At 52.5% G+C, this 5,406-nt stretch overlaps 1 long non-coding RNA gene across 1 annotated transcript; it reads left to right on the forward strand.

Moving 5' to 3' along the window:
- The first annotated feature begins 2,340 nt into the window (after positions 1-2,340).
- LOC138422419 (uncharacterized) lies at positions 2,341-4,793 on the forward strand. The gene is made up of 2 exons (XR_011249864.1): positions 2,341-2,528; positions 4,159-4,793. It is a non-coding gene; the product is annotated as an uncharacterized lncRNA (long non-coding RNA).
- Positions 4,794-5,406: the final 613 nt, after the last annotated feature.

Genomic DNA, 5,406 nt, shown 5'->3' on the forward strand with positions numbered 1-5,406 from the left:
CAGTCCTTTCGTCTGCACGCCTTTCCTTATTCATTTATATATCTGGAGGAGGGAAATCGCTCCGTGATGAGCCATCGATTATGGCGGATGGATAACCTATCTGACTCAGCAGATGCCACTGCGGCTGGCACGGCTGGCACTGCTTTTTTGCTTTCCTTTTTTCTTCTTAAAAAAAAAAAGAAAATTAATCAATTGCTCTTTTCAGCTGATCTGCAGGTTGCACTCCTGGGAGATGGCGACAGAAGATGGAGGACTTAAATATGGAAATCCGCACGAGGCAGCTCCAGGCCTGGCTGGCCGCGGACATTCATTGTGCCACAACTGACCTCTGAACCCTCTACTCCGTCCCAAGCGCTGGTCGGGGCTCTGGAGACCCAGCAGTGAGCAAGACAAGTTTAGCCCCTGCCTCACCAGCTCAGAGTCTAGAGCTCTGGCAAGGCAGAATCCAGCGGTAGCTACAGGAGCACACAGTAGGTGCTCAGTAACCCCGGGGAGAGGTGACGCAGGGTCCCTGGCAGTGTGTCGAGCACATAGTGATTGCTCAGTTAGTGACTGCTCAATTAACGCTGTCTCGTTCATTCTCTCTTTGGGGGTCGGAGTCCCTGGTGAGTCTTATTTTGCAGCTGTGTGACACTGAGATCCTCCCTTTCCCTCTCTGAGCCTCAGTTTCCCCATCTGTAAAATGGGGCTTATCATAAAGTGCCCCACATGGAGCTGTTGAAAGGGTTTGCTTATTCACAGGTGTACTTGTGTGACATGCGTTATGGAGCACTGACTGTGTACAGGGTACCGAGGGGTTAAGCCAAGGGTTTGATTGAGATGGGCCTCGCAGGTAGTTTAGTGGTAAAGAATCTGGGAGACTCATTGCTGGGTCGGGAAGATCCCTTGGAGGAGGAAATGACAATCCACTCCAGTATTCTTGGCTGGTGGATCCCATGGACACAGGAGGCTAGTGGGCTACTGTCCGTAGGGTCACAGTGAGTTGGACGCCACCAAGCTCGGGCACTTTGCTGAGTCTTTGATTGAGATCTGTGCCTCTGTTGTGGTTTTCCCAGTCTGCTGAGAGTTAGGTAAATTCAGTGGCCTGTGGTCAGTGCTGTGATGGGGTGGCTTAGGGACACGATGGAAGCCTCGACGCAGGGCCTTTAATGTAGCCTGGCTGGGGGATGGGGTCATAGACCCCACAGAGCAGAGATCAGCACACAGTCAAATCCAGCCCACAGCCTGCTTTTCTGCAATTCCCAAGTTAAGGATAGTTTTTACATTTTAAATGGCTCTTCTTAAAGTCAAAATAATATTTCATGCCACATGAAAGCTCTGGGAAAATTCAAATGCCAGTGTCCATAGACAAAGCTTTATTGAAAGCTAGCCATGCCCATTTGTATAGGGATTGCCCACAGCCAGCTTTGAGCTATGATGGCAGAGCTGAGTGGTGGCAACAGAGACCATGGGTCCCACAAGGCCTGAAATACTTACTGTTTGACTCTGTACAGAATGTTTGGCAACTGTTGTCCGAAGGGAAGTGAGGTATGAGCCAAGAGCTGAAGGATGGGCAGAAACAGTCAGTTGGGGCTCGTTGGAAGGGGCCAGAAGAGGTTTGCTTTGTGAGCTGGAGAAAAAGCCTAGCATCTTTCAAGGCTGATAGAAGTGCCATGCTATTAAGTAAGCTGCAAAGCGCTATGCCAACTTGATGATTTGGAATAGTGAGGACGTGTCCATCAACAACCTGACTGGAGAAAGGACGACGAGAGTAATAGTGATAGGAGGTCTTATTTATGGAGTAATTATTAGGTCCACGGTAGTTCCCCTAACAGTCTCACATTCAGTCCTCCAAAGGGACCTGAGTGTTGAGATCATTAGCCCACTTCACAGATGAGGAATCAGGAGCTCAGAGAGGTGCAGACACCTGGTCAAGGTCACACAGCCAGACACAGATCAGAACCCCAGATGGCATTGCTCAAAAAATTCATGTTCCAAACTCACAGCAATAAACCCCGACATTTCACTGCCCGTATCCTGCAATTTTATACAGACACGCATTGGTAAAAAAGAAAGAGAAAAAAAAGTGAAATAAACTAGGCTAGAATCCAAAGGATTTTTGCAGCCACTCCTCGCCCCCCCTCCCCTCCACATCCTGAATGTTGTTTTTTTCCAGTTCCCCCCATCCCGGGGCTCCTCTGAAATCCAGCCACGTTGCTGGCAAGGAGAAAGGGGGGGTGGGGGTGGGAAGCTAGGCTTCGCAGAGAAAGCCAGCAGAGGAGGACTCTGAAATGGGTGGAGAGAAGCGTGTTGAAGGCGCGGCGTGTTGGCAGCCCCAGCTCCCGGCAGCTGTTGGCTGCGCACAGAACCAACACAAACGGATGGCTGGGTTCAGGCTGGGAAGCCACCTCGCCTCGCTCCGGCTTCAGGCAAAACCGAGAGGCGCGGGATGACAGGCCTGCCAGCAGACGGGAAGTGACTGCGGGCGCGGTTTGTGCTTTTGGCTGCTTGGCGCAGGTCTGCGCAACACCGGGGCAGAAGCGAGAGAGGTGGGTGGCTCCCGGAGGCAGAAAGTCCTGGCACTTCCTGTCTGTGCATCTTTGGGCGAGGGGGTTCCTTCTTAAGAGTTTAGGGTCATCACCCATAAGTGTGTCAGTCACTCAGTCCAGTCTGACTCTTTGCAACCCCATGGACTGTAGCCTACCAGGCTCCTCTGTCCATGGAATTCTCCAGGCAAGAACACTGCAGTGTCCTGACCCAGGGATCGAGCCTGGGACTCCTGCATTGCAGGCAGATTCTTTACCATCTGAGCCACCTGGGAAGCCCCCCCACAATGGCATCAACCTTTGGGGACAGTCGTGCAGTGGACAGCGGGGGGCACCGCCCAAAACCCCCTTCAGGAAAATCCTTGTTGCTCCTCTGGGGTACCAGTGTCAACAGCCAACTGCCGTCAGCACAGGACAACTGGGCTCCAGAGACCAGCCTCCCCAAGGTCAGGTCCAAGGACCGATCACTGTAAAGTGTAGAGGTCTGTACAATTCTGAAGAGCCAGCCTTGCTCCAGAGCTGCCTGTGGAGTTGACCGAGGTGATCGTCCTGCCATCAAGGTTCAGCTTCTCCCTCCATCCACCTTCTCTCTTCCCTCCCCAAAGAGTCTTGCTCACAAATGGCATGCACGCTAAATTCTGTCCTGTAGCACCCTGAGCTCCCGACCTGGGGCTATATGCTTGATAAGTTATGTTTGGCAAGTGCCCAGGGTGTAGTTGGGATTCAGTACATGCAAAGAAGCAAAGGGAAGATGAGAATGACGGCAAGAACTACTTCCTGTGTCCAGATTCCTCTCGACCTCAAAGACAAAGAAGCAAGTACATCAACAGCGCAGTGCCCTCGTCTCCTCTTCCCTCTGCTGGTATCCACAGGGGCATGTGCACTTCTTGACTGTCATCATACATTGGAGCCAGGCTGTGCACTGAGCATGCACAGAACCCCAACGGGGTCATTGTTCCCATTTGACAGATGTGAAGACTGAGGCCAAGAGAAATAAAGTGATGTACCTAGAACTCGGGGCTTCCCTGATGGCTCAGCGGTAACGAATCCGCCTGCCAATGCAGGAGATGCAGATTCGATACCTGAGTCAGGAAGACCCCCTGGAGAAGGGAATGGCAACCCACTCCAGTATGCTTGCCTGGGAAATCCAATGGACAGAGGAGGCTGGTGGGCTACAGTCCGTGGGGGTCACAAAGAGTCAGACATGACTGGGCGACTAAACCATAACCTACAACTTAGCAGAGTGTCCGCTATGATCATATTCATCCGTTAAGAAAATACTGAACGCTGGGCCCTTCACAGATCTCGGAGGCGAGGAAGACACATGATGGGCCGAGCCATGATAGTGACTAATATCTAAGGCCAGTGATGACTGTCAGATGCAGGCTGTGATCTGGGGTTGACATGAGGGCCCCGAAGGCAGCTGGATGAATCACGGAACAGAACTGGAATTCAAGTCTTCCAACTCTGCACCAGCAGCTAAATCTATATTCAAGGGGGGTATATTGGAGAGGCTGGGTTCTCAGCTGCTCCCTGTCTTCTCCCCAACTCTGCTTCAGAGCCAGCCTAAGAGCCCCCCCAATGCCCCCACCCTCTCTGCAGCTGAGAAACCCACGTTCCCTTCTCTCCCCAGCAACCCAAGGCTGAGAAAACCCAGTTTCTCCCGAAGTGAGATGACCAAGTTTGGAAGAGACCTTGAGCACTCCCTTCCCTCTGCTTGTCTCCTGGTGAGCGGTCAGCCTTTCTTTCCAGGAATCGGAGCCAAAGCCGCCTTACTCATCCTGCCGCCTCACTTCATAGGCTGAAGCATCTGCCCCCTGAGGAAGCCCTGTCCTGCACTCAGGCACCCCTCACCCAGATCTTTTTTACCTGGCAACACCAAGGAGCTTTCTCAACCTGGGGAGGAGTCTTTGAGGGTCACGGCTCAGTGGCAGCTATCAGATTCCTGGAAAAACCCAGGTTCTGGGAGTCAGAGGGAGCCAGAGGGAGGATGGACAGAGCTGTGTGTGTGCAGTGGACGGGAAGGGGGGGTGGGGGGCAGTGGCGGAGTGTGGGAAACCAGCCCCAGCTTTGAAGCTGCAGCTGGGGGAGCGCTCCTGTAGACAGCTCAAGTTGTGACAGGCTTGCATGCCTACACAGCTTCCAGAAGGTCTGGTCCCTGCCTGCCCACGAAGCATCCTGGCCAGCCCCAGGGTTTTAGTGCCCCTGCCTTAGACCTTTCTCTACATCAGATTGTCACTGTGAAATACAACTATGGGTTAACCAGTCTCCTTTTCTCTCCTATCTCTGAGCTGTTTAAAAGCAGGGACCGGCAGGTTGACTCATCCTGGGGTCACTAGAAGTTAGTGTAGAGCTTGGCGCATAGTAGGTGCTTTTTCACTGCCTGAGTCCATGCGCGTTTCCCCTCTCTCTCTATCTCTTGACTTCATTCTTCAAATGGGCCTCAAATGGTGGTGGGGATGGTCATCAACTTCCCTGGACTCACATGCCTAGCAGTCTACCAGGAGAAAGAAAACTGGGGAAGATTCTTATTGGTCCAGACTGAGTCATGTGTTTCTCCCCAAAGCATCACATGACCTGGGGAAAAGATATCTCTGATTGGCTGGGTCTGGGTCAGGTGTGGTTCCCATGGCTAGGAGTGGGATCAGGCACCTCGGCACCACAGGCCATAGGTTTCCCACAGGAGGGGTTTCCGTGGTTTATGTGGGTGAGGTAACTGAGACCGAGAGAGAGAGAGAGAGAGAGAGAGGGAGAGAGAGAGAGAGAGAGAGAGAGAGGGAGAGAGAGTGGATCTGAACCACGAGCGGTGTAGTTCAGTCTTGGGGGAACAACTGGTTAAACCAAACTACCTGGTTGCCTTGTGGAATAACCTGTGATTTTC

Source organism: Ovis canadensis, chromosome 17 (genome assembly GCF_042477335.2).
Source record: "Ovis canadensis isolate MfBH-ARS-UI-01 breed Bighorn chromosome 17, ARS-UI_OviCan_v2, whole genome shotgun sequence".
Taxonomy (NCBI): Eukaryota; Metazoa; Chordata; class Mammalia; order Artiodactyla; family Bovidae; genus Ovis; species Ovis canadensis.